This window comes from Macrotis lagotis, chromosome X (assembly GCF_037893015.1).
Source record: "Macrotis lagotis isolate mMagLag1 chromosome X, bilby.v1.9.chrom.fasta, whole genome shotgun sequence".
In the NCBI taxonomy this organism is placed as follows: Eukaryota; Metazoa; Chordata; class Mammalia; order Peramelemorphia; family Peramelidae; genus Macrotis; species Macrotis lagotis.
The window spans coordinates 363,976,083-363,992,406 of record NC_133666.1 but is presented as its reverse complement, the minus strand read 5'-3'; the positions used below and the strand labels follow the sequence as shown (position 1 = coordinate 363,992,406).

Genomic DNA, 16,324 nt, shown 5'->3' with positions numbered 1-16,324 from the left:
AATAACAGAATTTGAATACAATTTTCAACCACCATTTAGGTGGTTATAAAAGAAGGAGCATATGACAAGGGTATTTCAGAGAGAATTAGACTGCAGTTAGGAATACCTTATTTCAAATCTGACCTTCAAAACTTTCTATCTGTGTGAACCTAAGTCACGTTTCTTTGCCTCACTTTTCTCATCTGTAAAATGGGAATAATCATAGCGATTGTTTCCCAGGATATTATGAGTATCAAAAAGACATTAATTTTAAAGTGCTTAGCACAGTGGCTGACACTATATAAATGTTATTGTTGTTAAAATTAGTTGTTGGAGGGGCTGTAGGTGGTGCAGTGGATAAAGCACAGGACCTGGAGTCAGGAGTACCTGGGTTCAAATCCAGCCTCAGACACTTAATAATTACCTAGCTGTGTGGCCTTGGGCAAGCCATTTAACCCCATTTGCCTTACAAAAACCTAAAAAAATAGTTGTTGGAGTTACAAATGTGCATATATATATATATATATATATATATATATATATATATATATATATATAGTTTTATTATATATATATGTGTAAAGTTATATTTTAAATTAATTTATTTAGAAACTCTATACATTGTTCAGATAAAAACTATTTTGCATTTGTGTTTTATAATGTAAAATCCATTGAATTTTCAATACTACATAACAACAAAATCTTTTTATTAAAAAAAGCCCCTGCCTAATTTGGGTTATGTGAATTAACACTGCATTGAAGAGAGCCCTTGGTGTGCAGGTCTAACCAAATTGCTATTAATAACAGTACCATAGTGATGGATTAAAGTTGTTTTAAAAGAGGAGATGGCATCAATGAGGCAAGCAGACGTCATATAGATTATGTGGTGGCCCCAGAGTAATTGACTTCTGTCAAGAGAGAAAAAGCAGGGGGTGGGAGTGGGGTTAGCATAGAGGAAGCTAGATTTGCAGAACAGTCAATGTAAAGAGAGGACAGAAAGGAAATTCAAGAGGTAATTTAAACCATCACCATGGAACCTGAAAGAAATTGCTGTTTGGTAACCAAGAGGAAGGTGATAAATAATAGAACTTTATTGTTAACTCAGTGATGAAATTTGGTAACAGGTTGACTTCTTGTGAGAGCTTGTCCAGGTTAACTGAAACAAATAATTAAAGTTCCCTGAATGGTTGGTACTCTTGTTCCAACCCTGTATAATTATTTAAAAGCATGAATCCAAAGAAATTTTTAGGTAGAAAGTACCAACAAAATTAGAAACATTAGGAAAAAAGTATAGATAGCAATCTTTACACCTTTCTTTTTATTTTTGCATGAGATCACACTTATTTTTTTTTTCTGGTGACACTATGTAATATTGTCTGCATAGATACTATGAAATTAAAAGTTCTTTTTATCTTTGAAACTACATTTTAAATTTGATGATTTCACTGATTCTTTAATACAACTCCTGAAAAAATGAATTGAATTTATTTCAATTTCTAAAACATTTTTTTAATTAAAAAGTTTTGATATATATGCTGTTGTAGTTTTAACCTATTTTAAAGTATTATTGGATGATTAGAGAAGAGTAAAGGTTTAGTAATCCTGGGATGGAGAAATTATATTATTTTTAACAAACTTTTAGAGTGAGAATTGTTTACCACTTTTACATGTTACGTGTTATTTTGGAATCCTGGACCACTTTCTGAAAATGCCATGACTCATATATATATATATATATGTCTGAATACTTTCCTAAGCTATCAGGCCTTCACAGCTATTTTCCTTCCAATCAAAAATGCCATCTCAGTTTAAAAAAATAAAACCCCAGAAATCAAATAATTCCTGCTGTTGAACTTAATCATTCATGAAGCTAAGGCCTCAGTTTGTATTTGTCCTTTATAACAAAGAGTATTTTTTTCTCTTATCATTACAGCAGGAATGTTGATGGGATTCTATGCATATTGAATTGTTTCTGTACCTTTCCTAAAGCATTAAATGCAGGACAATTATTGTCCATAAAATGTTTCATTTATTTTATTTCATACTATTTGAACCTACAAATCACATCTAAAAGATATAAAGCAAAATAAATCTAATTTAAATGTGATGGGTGGAAGCCAACAAATTTCTTAGACTTAAAGCCATTTCATTTAATCTATTCAAAAAGAAGCAGCCCTCTTAAAAGTGGGACAGCAATGTGAAGAATATTAAAAATTACCATTAAATAATCAATACATTCCATTAATACCATACAATATGGAGGTAATTTTCAATTGCTATAATTATATCATCTTTAATTTTTCAGTGAGTGGGATGTGGGTGGGGTAGGGATGGGAGTGGTGGTGGAGCTAATGACCCTAATCTTGGCATGATAACAAAATGACCACGTCCCTTGAAAAGGAATGTGATATAATGATTAATCTGAAGCTCTCTGAAACTGTGGTGGAATTAGCCATTTGTCTTTTTCTCTATGAGCAATCTGAAACCAATATTCACAAGGTGAATCCTAAACCATTTTAATTGTACCTAGTAACAACTCTTGTTGGATCATTACTTATAGAGAGAAATACAAAAAAATATTTGTGTGTGTGTGTGTGTGTGTGTGTGTGTGTGTGTGTAAAAATTGGTTGGAAAGCTTATACTTGTCTTATATCTTGTGTCAACTAATTCTTTAAGAATCTTGCAAAGTCAAGGACAAATGATCTTAGGTTTTTGTGATCAGATAGTAATAAAGTTGGAATTGGTCTTAGGGAAAATTTTGTTTAGCCCCCTCATTTTCTTTTGTCTTTTTTTTATTTATTTTTATCCATATGCATGTGTATATTTTTAAGTTACAAAATTTTCTTCCACCCTCCCTTCCCACCCCCATCGCCTTCATGGCAAACAGTCAGGTTAACATTGTACATACATATATATTTTGATAAACATGTTTATAAATTAGTTCTTTTCAGTATGAGGAATTAAGATTAAGGGAGAGAGATACATAAGAGCTAATTTTATAAAGTGTTCATCAGATTCTGAAGGGTTGGGATTTTTTCTGTTTTGTTTTGTTTTTTTTCCTTGGGATAGGCCCTCAATTATTTTTGATGAATATATTAAATAGAGGATAAGTTGTGCCTAGTTAAAGGTCTAATAGCTTGATAGTGTCAAAGTCTGGTCCAGTTCCCTATTGTCCCTATTTCAGTTCCATTTAATCTGATATTTGCTAAGTATCTACTTTGTTAGCATCACAGATTTAGAACTAGAAGAGAATTTAGAAGTTATTGAATCCAAATGACTTTTTTTTAATATTTTAGGAAATTGAAGCTCAATGAAGCTAAGCACATTGGCTAAGGTCAAATAATTAAGAAGAGGCAGATAGAAATCTGATTTGAACAAAAGCCCCTGATTCAAATTTCATTTCTGCAGGACCCTTTCCTGTATTGGAGAAGTAACCAAACAATTTGTCTTATAAGGATGTAATAGAATATTATTGTTCTATAAAAATGATGAATATGAAGACTTCAGAGAAGCATGGGAAAACTTTTGTTTTGTATGTGAACTGATGCCTAGTGAAGGAAATGAAATCAGAAACCAATATGACTTTAGAGACTGATGTAGGTGATTTCTAGGATAATCTTACAAATATTCAACCCTCACAGATACATAAGTGGAAGGAACAATTACAAAAATATACTTGGAATTTTATCACTATAATCATTAAGGTCTCCCTGAAGAAGAAATGAGAAAAGGTACCTCCCTAGTGGAATATTGCATATTCTGCCAAACTCATTTGATTTGTTGGTTAGTCTTGCTGAATTGTTTTTTGTATGCTTTAGTTTTTAATGGAGGTCTCACTTGCTTTTGTAAAACCCTGAGATTCTTTGTATGCCTGGTATTCTCTCTGATGGGACTCTAGGGTGTGTGAGTATGGAAGACATAGGACCTTTTCTAATGTTATAATTTCAGTAGCAATTTATGTAAGAAAATGGAAAAATGCATAGGAAAAAGTATTAAAAATTATAATTTGAACTAAATAATACTAAAACTAGAGATAGAATATTTGTTCTAACTTCCAGAATAAGGCTTGTCCTACAGGAATTCAGACTTGTCAACTAGTAACAGGAATAACACCACAACATTAGAAAGAATTTAAGCTTTACAATCATTGTAATTCTCTGTACAATACATGGGTGGGGTCCAGGGGAAGGGAGGGGGTGGGAAGGTTAGTAATTGTTCACTTTGCAAAATAAACAAGTTTGTGGGATCAATAAATTACAAACTTTGGGTCAAACTGGTCAGTCTGTTTTTGTATAGCCTTAGCTAAGAATGTTTTTACACTTTAAAAGCAAGTTTTATTATATTTTTAAATGTTAAAAAAAATTAAACTCCTAGGCTTTACAGTAAAAAGAAAAAAGAAAAAAGAAAAGGAAGGTGAGGGGGTAGTACATGAATTGGTCATTGGGTCAAGTCTGCTGGCCTCTGGTTTTTTACTTACACTTCTCATGACACAGTGTTACACAGCTGCTTAGACATATTTATATTGAGAGGAAATTAAGGAAATTCTTTCATATTCAATAGCTGAGGGGTTAGCTAGTTGGCACAGTGGATGGAGCACTTGCCCTGGAGTCAGGCGGACCTGAGTTCAAATATGACCTCAGACACCTAATAATTACCTATCTGTGTGACCTTGGGTAAGTCACTTAACCCCATTACATTACAAAAAGAAAAAAAAAACAAATTCAATAGCTGAGTATTATTAACCAGCTTCCTAAAATTCAGAGGTACATTTTGTATCAGATTTTATCATGATTCTGTGCTATATTTCTCCACTTTAAAATGTTAATTCATTGCTACATCCATACCTATGTCCAATTTTTAAATTTTCAGTGGATAAGAAACCAAAATATTATTGTTAATGGTGTTCAAATATATGCAAATACAAAATGATAGTATGTTGATTTTCCCCAAAAAAGCATGCCACTAACTCTAAGGAAACCATGATCTTAAAATGTTATTAGTCATATATATATATATATACATATATATATATATGTATATATATATATATATATACTAAAAAACAAATTAAAAATCATCTTGGGGGTCCAGGTAGCAACTCCCTGAATTAATAAATACCCAGTGGAAGTGGAAGTAGACCAAGTCAGCATATATAGCTTTGGCAGGCAGCTTTCAGTCACAGTGTGACCATCAGAACAGAAGTACATGCAGACTAGCAAGCTCCTTATTCTATAAGTATAGCAATTCTTACAAAGTCCTACTGTAGAAATTGTTAATAGGTAGAACCTGGCCAGATATGGGATCAAAGATGACCACAAGAAGCCAGGTAGCTCCTTCCTTCTTGTTATAATTATGCAGTACAAAATCAAACTAGATTATTGATATAACAGGAAGGATGAAGACAGAATAGTCGAAACACCCAGGAGTTGCAGGAGCTTAGCAAACTAGTCATCAGGTACATAAACTCCCTTCAAAGAATCCAGGTAAGCTCCCCTTGCTCAGACCAGAGAAATGAGGCTGTATGACATCATGCCAAGGTGCAAGAGCACCACCGCAGCCTCTGGTCCCTTAGAAGAATACAAAGACCCTCCTCCCTACCCCAGCTCACTCACACTGAGACAAAACTGGGACTCTAAACTGAATGGAGGGCTTATAGAGAAAAGGAAAGTGAATAGGAAGAGAAGTGAAGGAGGAAGAAATCATTCAAGATAGGCACAGGGAAGAGGCAGTGTTGGGTCAAACTGCTCAGTCTGTTTTTGTATAGCCTTAGCTAAGAATGATTTTACACTTTAAAATCAAGTTTTATTATATTTTTAAATGTTAAAAAAAATTAAACTCCCAGGCTTTACAGTAAAAAGAAAACTGGCTCTAGAGTCAGGGAGACCTGAGTTGAAATCCAACCTCAAACATAAATAACTGGGCAAGTCATTTAACTCCCAATGATCTCCCCCCCCAAAAAAAAAGATGGGAATAGAGGAGGGTGGTTTGCTTGATTAACCCATCTGACCTGAATAGAGCACCCAAGCATAGAGTCAGGAGACTTAATTATGCGAGTTTGAATCTGGCTTTAGAGACTTAATGGCTATATGACTCTGAGAAAGTCATTTAACCCTGCCTGTCTCAATTCTGCATCTACAAAATGACCTGGAAAAAGAAATGACAAAAGCAAAGAATATGCCAAATGGGATCCCAACAAATCTGACATGATTGAAATGAAACAACAGGGGTGACGAGGTGGCACAGTCCATAGAGCACCGGCCCTGGAGTTAGGAGTTCAAATTTGGCCTCAGAAACGTAATATTTCCTAGCTGTGTGGCCTTGCCACTTAACCCTATTTGCCTTGCAAAAAAAAATCCTAATAAAATAAAAACAATAAGCAACAGACCCTACATTCCTAACCTCAATGGCTAGTCTGGAAACTAGTCTGTTAAGTGCTGAATGCAATGATTATCATTCTGAATCTTTCAGTCTTACTCAACAAAGTATGACAGGTCAGATAAGCTGGGATGGGATGGGAGGTTTAGTGTTTGTCTCGTAGAGGCTTCCCTTGACCATCATATTGACAAGGGACCCACTTCTTGGGCCTTCCCCAGGACCTCTCCCAATGGGTTTGGGATATTTTTAAGTATGACCACTTTTTGAAGAGCTTGAGAGAAGATTCAATTCTATTAAAGGTAAAATCCACAGAAATGGTGGTTCCTCTATTCAGTAATAATTCTGTGAGATACCACATAGGACCACTTACTGTATCATAGCCAGAACATCTAAGTATTTTCATATAAACAAGATGCATTGCTTATAGGCCTTTATCTGAGCAAATTATGATTTTGAGGAGATAGAACAAAGATGATGGATAAAAGGCAGCAACTTAACCTGTGCTCTCCTCCAAACCCTTCTGAAAAAACCTTTAAATGATGCCATAAAATAATTCCTAGAGTAGCAGAATCCATGAAAGATGAGGGGTAAAATAGTTTTTCATTTTATTCTAAGACAGCTTAGAAGGTCAGCAAGAAATGTCTTTTGCATCTTGTAAAAGTGGAGAACATCCAATGCAAATTATGCCAGTAAATACCCAACCCTAAGAGGTCATAGATACCAATAAATTAAATAGTGGCAGCAGCTGCTTCAGGGGTTCTCAGTCCACAGATGGTAAGCAGGACAGACTGATCAGAAGGAAATTATAAAGTTCTCTTTACTAGTACTGAGGCAAGACTATTACTTTGACCATGCTTTTATATTTGGCCCATTCCTAGATCTCAGTCCCAGGGCAAAAAAGAGAAGTAGCACACTCTAGCTTTTAGCTATAGTGGAACAGAGACTGTTGTCAAAATTACAGGCAGAAAAGGGTATTTGTGGTCACTCACAGACCAAAGCATGGGTCAGGAGAGTAGTAAAAGTTCCTTTCTTTAGATCTACCACCTTTGAAGAACTAAAAACTTACAGAAGTATCTCTGAAGACAGCAATGCAAATCCCCTGAAACTTGGGACAAAGCACCCTCCATCTTGGAAGCAGAGACTCCCTTTAAGAAAGAATTAAATGGGGCAGCTAGGTGGCCTAGTGGATGAAGCAACGGCCTTGGAGTTAGGAGTACCTGGGTTCAAATCCGGTCTCATACACTTAATAATTACCTAGCTGTGTGGCCTTGGGCAAACCACTTAACCCCATTTGCCTTGCAAAATCCTAAAAAATAAAATTAAATATCAAGAAATTGGTTGGGGAAATGAGCAAAGAACAGGAAAAAAAAAAACCTTGACCATAGGAAGTTACTATGTTGACAAGTTACACACTCAAAAAAAAATTGGTTCAGAACATGGAAGAACTCAAAAAGATTTTTGAAAATCATACAAGATTGGTAAAGGAAAAATTGGGAAGAGAAATGAGAGATGCTGAAAAATAAGTTGAGTTTGTTAAAGTAGGCAGGTAGATTGCTCAGTCGATAGAGCACAGACCGTGGAGTCAGGAGGACTTGAGTTGAAATGGAGTCTCAAATAGTTAATACTTAGCTGTATGACCTTGGGCAAGTCACTAAGCACATTGCCTTGCAAAATATAAAAAAGTTTGTTAAAGAAGGCACAAAAAATTACTGAAAAAAATAACCTTAAAAAAGAGACTAGGTCAAATGATAAAAAATAAAGGTCCAAAAATACAGTGAGAAGAATAATTCCTTGAAAATCTGAATTGAGAAAATGGGGAAAAGAAAGAAGCATAAAAATTCACTAAAACAAATACTTAAAAAGTAGAATTGTTCAAAAGATACCAATGACATTGAGAAATCTAGAAACCATAAAAAATAGAATACAAAAATGGAAAAAATGTAAAATATCTCCTTGGAAAAAAGATCCAGGAGAGATAATATCAAAATTATTGAATTATCTGAAAGCCATAATCAAAAAAGGTACCTATATATCATCTTTCACAAAATTGTCAAGGAATACTGCCAGAATTACCTGAGATTCCAAAAACCCCCAGGAATATTATAGTAAATTCCAGAGCTCCCAGGTCAAGGACAAAATATTGCAAGAAGCAAGAAAGAAACAAGTCAGTTATCAAGTCAAGATTACACAAGATTTAGCAGTTTCTGCATTAAAGAGTTGGAGGGCTTGGAATTTTACATTCTGGAAAGCAAAAGAGCTTCAATTACAAGCAAAAGTCAACCACCCAGAAAAACTGAACGTACTCTTTTGGGAAAAGATGGAGATTCAATGAAATATAGAGCTTTCAAACTTTCCTAATGAAAAGACTAGAGCTGCCTAGAAAATTTGACTTTCAAATGCAACACTCACAGGACACACAAAATGGTAAATAGGAAAGATAAATCCTTAGAAATTTAAAAAGATCACATTCCTACATGGAAAGAGGATAATGATTAGTGAAGTTAGAATATATATATATATATATATATATATATATATATATATATATATATATATATATATACACATATACATATAGGCAGAAGCACAGGTGACAGTTGACTATGAAGGGATGATATCTAAAAAATAAAATTAAGGGGTAAGATGTGAATGCACTAGGATAAAGGGAAAGGGAGAGGTAGAATGGGATAAATTATCTAACATATAAAAGACAAGAGAAAGGGGTTTTGGGGTAATAGGGAGGACGTGAGGGAGAGCAAGTGATCCTTAACTCTCATAAGAATTGACTCCAAGATGAATTAACAAACATGCTTAATTGAGTTACTGTGAGGAGAAAAGGTGGAGTGTGATAGAAAAGAAGGTAGATTGAGGTAGGAGGTGGTCAGAAGCAAAACACTTTTGAGGAAAGGAAGGGTAAAAGGAGAAAGAAATAGAATAAATGGGGGCACAGGACAGGAGGAAAAACAGCAATAGAGACTATGAAAAATTCAGAAGTAAATTTCTCTAATAAAGGCCTCATTTCTCAAATATATAGAGAACTGAGTCAATTTTATAAAAATAAGAGCCATTCTCCAATTGGTAAATGATCACTAGATATAAAGTTTTCAGATAAAGTAATCAAAGCTAATCCATTGTCATAAGATAAAATATTCTAATTTATCTTTTGACGGCAGAAATGCAATTTGAAGGTACTACCTCATACCTATTACGTGGAATAATAGGACAGAAAGGGGAAAAATTACTCTAGAGGAAGTATGTTGAAGGTGATGTGAAAAAATCAAGACACAAGGGGAGCTAGGTTACATAGTGGAAAGAACACTAGTCCTGGATTCATGAGGACCTGAGTTCAAATCCAGCATCAGATACTTAAAACTTCCTCCCTGGCTACTTTAGATGGTTGGTTTAAGAATCAAATGAATGTGAGGCAGCTAAGTGGTGCAGTGCAGAGAGTACTGGCCCTGGAGTCAGGAGGACCTGAGTTCAAATGTGACCACAGACACTTAATAATTGCCTATTGGCCAAGTAACTTAATCCCATTGCCTTAAATAAATTAAAAAACTTTTAAAAAAGTCTTTAAGAATCAAATGAATGTGAAGTTCTTTAGCAAAGCTAGAATTATTGAAAACAGATTTTATTGATTAGAAAAAATTGAAATCATGAGAAATGAGTAGCACTTAAATTTATTTTTATGAATATGATCTAAAAATTATACTCATTTCTTAAGCTATTTTAAAGCTCGTGTGGCTTTGTTTAAAACTTCAAATTGAAATTTGAAATCAGTCTATAAACCCACTGATTGCAAATCATCTTCTGAACTTTGATATCTCAGTTCTGTGCTTGGTAAAACTGAAATATCAATCTAACCAAGCATGATTTATCTTTATTTGCTTCTGATAAGGCTCTCAAGACAGTTTCATCTGTTATGTTTTTCCCTCCCTTTTCTCATCTCTCCCTTCGAAGTAAATGAAGATGGAGAGAATCACTGAAATCTTTTTTTTGTAGAATAATATTCTACAAGGATGCTCTGAATATCAAATAAATTAGTATACATAAAGACCTACACAACCCAAAGTTATTAATGAGTTGTTTTATTTAGTTATAGTTGAGACATTGGATTTGGTATTTGCATCTCTATTCCAAGATCTAGAAATTTTATTTTCTTATTTCCCATCATCCTTATTTTGCTTTCAGCAAGTCAACTTGATTTAATTCAATAACTATGCATTAACTTACTAAGTACTAGGAAATTGTACAAGACTCTAGAGGTAACATGACAAAACTATGCAATCCTACAACTCAGGGTATTAATTTTCTATTCTGTTATTTGGTAAAGCCAAATACAATAACCTGACTTGAAAGGCATACTCATTATTACTCTTCACTTTTTGTTCCTTACTTTCCACTACTTTAATATTGTATATTGAATTGGATACTGTCAATGTATTATAAAATTGAGTGTTTAACCTTTTTTTCTATGCAAAAATAAGTTTTAACAAAGTTGATGTGAAAAGATCATTAATCAGAGTAATCATTCAATTCAGGTAGATTCAAAGAGTTCCAAAGTCATTCACTGAAAATTTTTCCCATGTATATTCATGTTCCTAGCACATAACAGAAAATAAATGTTCAAAGTCTAGGGAGGAGGAGGAGAAGAGAAAGACCAAGAGAGAGAAACACACACACACACACACACACACACACACACACACACACACACACACACACACACAGATTGAGTGTGAGAGAGAGTATTGATTCCTGTCCCTTTTTTGCTATAGTAATTATTTTCTTCCACAATGTTTATTATAATAACATTGGTCATTAAACTCACACTACTTAAAAGTCTTAAAGGTCTCAACAGGAGACTTACTAATTTTCAAATGAGTCACATTAGATACATTCTTCCTGGTATTATCATGACCTACAACCTGCAAGAATTGTACTTTACAGCAAAAAATTACATCAAGTCAAAGATGTTTTACCTGATGCAATTTGCCATCTGCAGCAAAATAAAGCGAATGAGATTAGTGAAATTAGCACTCCTTTTAGCTGTAAAGTACGGTTCTTGAAGGTTGAAAGTGAAAGAAAAGCAGGTGTTTTTAAAGGAAGCCAATTAAAAAAAAAGATAAATAATTTTCAAAAAATTCATTCCCAAATAAGACCTTAGACTGCTTGGAGAGTTTAGCCAAAATTGATCAAACACACACAGACATATTATAGATATATTTGTGCATCTATTCATATATATGATTATATATATATATGTGTGTGTGTGTGTGTGTATGTGTGTGTATGTGTGTAAAGCACAATTTATACCCCATACATGTATATCTGAATGTATATACATAGATTTACATAATTACCATAAAATATTAAAGCTACTTTGTTTTCATCACTATTTTATCAAAGATATTCCACAATCTTATAAAGAGTATTAATCATGTTTCCTGTTTACTATTTATGTTTTTGATGCCTCACTTGTGAGGTGGAGGAGGTTTCAAGTAGTCATTTTTCAAGTGGAACTCATTAATGCTAATCTTTAATTGGATAATGGTTCTCCTGTTGAGAAGTAAAAGATGCTAGTTTCTTCTATTCAGGAGGGTAGGGGCCCAATGAAGAAAGGATTTCTTCCATACAGCTCCCAACATCAGCCAGCTGAGGGAGCAAGAGACCTCATCTGTAAGTTAAATTGTCTTAGCCCTACTTCCTCAAGATGCTCAAGATTACAACATGAACTTCAAGTTCAAGAATCTGTCCCATTTACCTTAATTTCCAGGTTATCATAGATTTTATATTTTACAGATGGCCCAATTAAACAATTTTCAAGAAAAATTTAATGATAAAGACTTTTTATGATGAATCCTATGAAATTTGAGGTAACCAGTTTTTGTAATAAATACAGCAAGTTTATTTTAGTGATTTTCCTTTTGAATTAGAGTTATTTCAGGATACAGACAAACATAGAAATAAAACTATAGTTTACATGCCTCTGTGTGTGTGCCTCTGTGTGTGTGTGTGTGTGCAACATCAATAAACATAGTGTTACCAAGGGAATGCCATATGTCCCAAGTGTGACTGACTTGGAAAAATAGAGGTGCTGAACATTTCAGCATCATTCTGAGAGGACATCCTCCAATTTTTTTTCTGGCAATGAAATTTTCTCACCCTTAAGACATGCAAATGACTTTTTTCATCTGTTCTTTTTATGTTATTTGCATATGGTTTTATTTTTTCTCTTGTTAAAGTTAGCACCAACAAAAATTAACCATTTGGTACTCCTACATTTAGTTGCTTTCCTCTTTTTTTAAAGAAACATATATAATAAGTAAATTAGTAACTTTCTGTTTAAAATATATTAAGGAGCTGTCAAATGACAAAGGCAAAAGGTCATCTGTGGGATAGTTTTTAGCAAGTGGTTACTACTACAGAAATTAATCGTGTGTGTAATTTTTAGAGGATCCCATGAAACACTATTTTGATTAGTGTAATTTATAATGTTAACAGATTTCCTTATAATAATAGGAGGGAAAAGTTAGTAAGGTTCAATTATTGATTATGAAGGAAATCAGAAAGAGTTAATGAACTGATATAATCATTTCTTTAGTTGCTGTTCAATTCAGTCTCCATTTTTAGAGATTCTTTTTGGAGAATAAGCAAAAAATCCTGTAGCCCTATATATTTAAATATATACATATATAAATGATGTCATATGACATATATCTATATATGTCATACGATATATTTTTGTCAAGGTGAAGAATTTCCATATTTACTTTGTTCTGTTACCTTCATTTTATAGCACAGAAATCTCTGTCCTTATTAAGACGACAAGCTCACTAAGTTCTTTTTATCCAAGTAGAGGTCGAAGTAAGCATCAGTCTCTAGGGTCAAAGGCGCAGGCAAGAAACCCCGTTTAACCTTTTGCGTGTAAGTGCTGAATATTTTGAGGTTTCTCTAACAAATCAGCTTCCCCAGTTTCTTAATTGCCCAGCTGTACTCTGTATCTGCACCTTAAGAAAGAGCAAGCGAAGGCACATTTGTTTAAGTCCTCACATAGTTAACATCGTGGGTAACCTCCTCAGAAATTATAGCCTTGGCTGCAGTTCATCCATTAGTCTGGAGGAGACAAGATTCCCAAGTGGCCCTGGTGCCTTTTCCAATTCCCTTGCGACCCACCAATCCTCTCGGTGCTTTCCCTGCATGCAGGGAGTGTTCAGTGCTAATCAGGTCAATGATCATCCCACAGCTCAAGGGACATGACAGGAGCCTATCACAGCAGTTACTGGGTCTTCCAGACCCAAGCACGTTTGCGGAGAATCTCATGTTAAGAAACATTGCTTTGGTCCTCACTTACTCACTGGGAACCTCTGAGGATTTCAGCTTATCTCTTTTTCTCTCCTTTAGCCAGCAAGGAGTTCAACATAAACAGGAAAAAAACAGCCCAGCATGCAGGTACCTGGAGGGTGTTGATTGAAAACTTAGGATACCCCCGCCCCAATCAAGCTTCATTTGACTGATGTCTCAGCTCTATCAAAGGCAAGATTTCAATTAAGGTAAGTGCTTCCTTATTGGGGTGACTGCATCGGCATCAGGCTGAATTTCTGCACTGAAAGTTCTGACTGACTAAGCTGACATTCATTCTGCACTGCAGCAAGTGAATGTGTTTGTGGCAGTAAAAGGCTGAGTTTACAGGCAAGTGTCCCACAATGAGAACTATGGCTTTTAGACAGCGATCTTTTTTTTTTTTTACATGCCTCCCTGGGAACTCTCAGATATTTTGAAATTGTATCACCTTGGGTTCACAGGGAAATAAAGGGAAATATGAAAAAGTGTTGGGAGACACTTTCTTCTCTCTTACCTTTTTTAAATCATCTGTTTAGGGATTTGTGGAATGCAAAGGTAACTTGATTTTGATTGTACTGCTTTGTTCATAAAGAATCACAAAATCTCCTGCTTTACGAGTTCCAAAGTTCAATAAATTGGAAAGAAATTTTGAAAATGTTGAGTTCAAGGATCTGTAAGATTTTACAGGTTAGCAACATCACTGAAAGAATGAGTTTGACTTCTGTGAAGGTTTTTAAGACATATGATTTTGAATAGTTTTCATTATGTATTTAAGGAGAATAAAAAAAACTAGAAAAATTGTTTTTTTTCATTTGAATGACATAAAAAATATCTTTAGCTGTCAAAAGGAAAGTAATCTTGTATGAATGTTTGCTTAGATTAAAAGCTAGAGATTTACTTTTAATGAAGGTGAGACAGAGCCAAGGGAAGTTATAGAAAAGAAATGAACTGATTGCTGAAATGCTTATGTATGAAGAAAAAGAAAAGTAACTGAATATTAAGTGATTTATAGGACTGGATTTCAAGATAGCATGTTTTTCAAAAAGAAGCTTGAGTACTCACATTTGTGATGTTTCTTAGCCTTCATAAACCCAAGGTTAATTTTACATGTATAATAAAGGGAATTTTCTGGGAAATTTAAGGCAACAAACCTTTTTATCCTCTTCCGTATCTACCCCCAAAAAAAGTTTTGCCTAAAATAAGGGAGAAAATAGGCATAACTTCATCCCCTTTTGAATTAAAGCACCTCTCCTATTCACCTTTCAATTTGTAAAGAAATAGTAAGCTCTTTTATAGTAAATTTAATTGGGGCAATCAATGCATTTTACAATAAAGCACACACATACTTCAGCTACATGTAACTTTATGTATTAATATTATTTTCATTATTATTATAAAATTAGTACACTTTTTCTTCATAATGAAGATTCATGAAGTAGCATGCTTTTGTTTTACTATTTTAATTAATTTATGAAAATATATTGATAATGATTAAATTTAATCCTAATTTTTAATCCTACCATTATATACATACATACATACATAAATACAATTCTATATTGAAACTTTTTCACATGCTCCTAGGATGGGAATACCAGGGTGATGTATATGTTTAGGAGAGGAGAAGAAAGCAAGCACATAAGTGCATAGGAGTTTTCAAGCATCCCCTTGAGTTTTCCATAGCAGGGAACCCTTTGTCTTTCAAAGTGTTTTTCTATCACCTTCCATATATATCATACATATGGATTTGGGACATTTTAGAAAGTGTCAAATGCTGGCTGTCTTAATTGGCTGTCACTGCTCTGTCACAGTGGAGAGCATTGCAATTCTGCAGGCAATGCATTCAGACTGATGATGATGTTACTGACTTCCAATTCCTTCCCCACAGGAATAAGACATTTTCAGGAGTCCCACAGGCACTGGTTTGTACTAGTTGGTGTGTCTGTATGTTTGTATCTAAAGCCCTGGGCATGTATTATTTGGTTCTGTCATCCTTTTTCCCTGGGGATATTGTTTCTTAGCTCATTCAGGGGGGGAATTTGACAGAAAAGTGTATAAGTTATTGTTCTAGTTGTTGTCTTTGAGCATTGATTCTTTGGAAAGTTGATGCAATAGTATTGACAATGAAAAGTTGGTTGATTATAAATTTACTTATTTCTTAAAATATTTTTTCTTTTTGTAAGGGGCTCCAAAGTTTAAAACATCACAGTCACATATTCTATGGAATAACATGATAGAATTACCACATGTTATGTAACTGGCTATGATTTGAGTATTCCATATTATTAAAAATAAATCGTATTTCACAAGGAGAAGAACAAAACTGGAACTCTCTATTGACTTACAAAATAATAGGAGAACCTGATAGAAGATACTCAGTAATAGGTCAAAATGTAGCAGGCAAAGTTTTTATTTGATCCATTGTTGTTCATATATATGTATATGTGTATGTGTGTATGTATGAGTATATATGTATGAATGAAAATATATGTATATATATGCATATATATATATATATATATATATATATAGGCACTGAAACCTGAAATAATGAAATTTTAATGGTGAAACAGCAGGTGGTTTAATTGATGTTGGGAGGCAATATAGTTTGCCAAGCTTCAACTCC

The 16,324-nt window shown here is 34.0% G+C and overlaps 1 long non-coding RNA gene across 1 annotated transcript in view; it reads left to right on the top strand.

Annotated features, from left to right (window-relative positions):
- The window catches only part of LOC141498360 (uncharacterized), a 795,212-nt gene extending 780,077 nt beyond the window's left edge, over positions 1-15,135 (top strand). Inside the window, exon 4 of the long non-coding RNA XR_012471617.1 lies at positions 13,759-15,135. This is a non-coding gene — a long non-coding RNA (uncharacterized LOC141498360). The remainder of the gene's footprint in view (positions 1-13,758) is intronic.
- Positions 15,136-16,324: the final 1,189 nt, after the last annotated feature.